Source organism: Physeter macrocephalus, chromosome 9 (assembly GCF_002837175.3).
Source record: "Physeter macrocephalus isolate SW-GA chromosome 9, ASM283717v5, whole genome shotgun sequence".
NCBI classification, from domain to species: Eukaryota; Metazoa; Chordata; class Mammalia; order Artiodactyla; family Physeteridae; genus Physeter; species Physeter macrocephalus.
Window position 1 is genome coordinate 46,186,698 of NC_041222.1, and position 1,299 is coordinate 46,187,996.

A 1,299-nucleotide genomic window follows, 5' to 3' on the forward strand; every position below is an offset into this window, starting at 1 on the left:
GAAGGAGACAAAAGACCTGTATGCAGAAAACTATAAGACACTGGTGAAAGAAATTAAAGATGATACAAACAGATGGAGAGATATACCATGTTCTTGGATTGGAAGAATCAACATTGTGAAAATGACTATAATACCCAAAGGAATCTACAGATACAATGCAATCCCTATCAAACTACCAATGGCATTTTTCACAGAACTAGAACAAAAAATTTCACTGTTTATATGGAAACACAATAGACCCCTAATAGCCAAAGAGATCTTGAGATAAAAAAAAAGGAGCTGAAAGAATCAGGCTCCCTGACTCCAGACTATACTACAAAGCTACAGTAATCAAGACAGTATGGTACTGGCACAAAAACAGAAATATAGATCAATGGAACAGAATAGAAATCCCAGACATAAACCCATGCACATATGGTCACCTTATCTTTGATAAAGGAGGCAAGAATATACAATGGAGAAGAGACAGCCTCTTCTAAGTGGTGCTGGGAAAACTGGAAAGCTACATGTTAAAGAATGAAATTAGAACACTCCCTAACATCATACACCAAAGTAAACTCAAAATGGATTAAAGACCTAAATGTAAGGCCAGACACTATAAAACTCTTAGAGGAAAACATAGGCAGAACACTCTATGACATAAATCACAGCAAGATCCTTTTTGACCCACCTCCCAGAGTAATAGAAACAAAAAGAAAAATAAACAAATGGGACCTAATGAAACTTAAAAGCCTTTGCACACCAAAAGACAGCCCTCAGAATGGGAGAAAATATTTGAAAATGAAGCAACTGACAAAGGATTAATCCCCCAAATTTACAAGCAGCTCATGCAGGTCAATATCAAAAAAAAAAAAAAAAAAAAACAACAACAACCCAATCCAAAAATGGGCAGAAGACCTAAACAGACATTTCTTCGAAGGAGATATACAGAGTGCCAACAAACACATGAAAGGATGCTCAACATCAGTAATCATTAGAGAAATGCAACTCAAAACTACAATGAGGTACTACCTCACACCAGTCAGAATGGCCATCATCAAAAAGTCTATAAACAATAAAGGCTGGAGAGGGTGTGGAGAAAAGAGAAACCCTCTTGCACTGTTGGTGGGAATGTAAATTGATACAGCCACTATGGAGAACAGTATGGAGGTTCCTTAAAAAATAAAAATAGAACTACCCTACAACCCAGCAATCCCACTACTGGGCATATACCCTGAGGAAACCATAATTCAAAAAGAGTCATGTACCACAGTGTTCATTGCAGCTCTATTTACAATAGCCAGGACATGGAAGCAACCT

The 1,299-nt window shown here is 37.2% G+C and overlaps 1 protein-coding gene across 2 annotated transcripts in view; it reads right to left on the reverse strand.

Annotated features, from left to right (window-relative positions):
• Positions 1-1,299, reverse strand: part of LOC102981470 (histone-arginine methyltransferase CARM1-like) — a 275,440-nt gene that overhangs the window by 220,462 nt on the left and 53,679 nt on the right. The window lies entirely within an intron of this gene.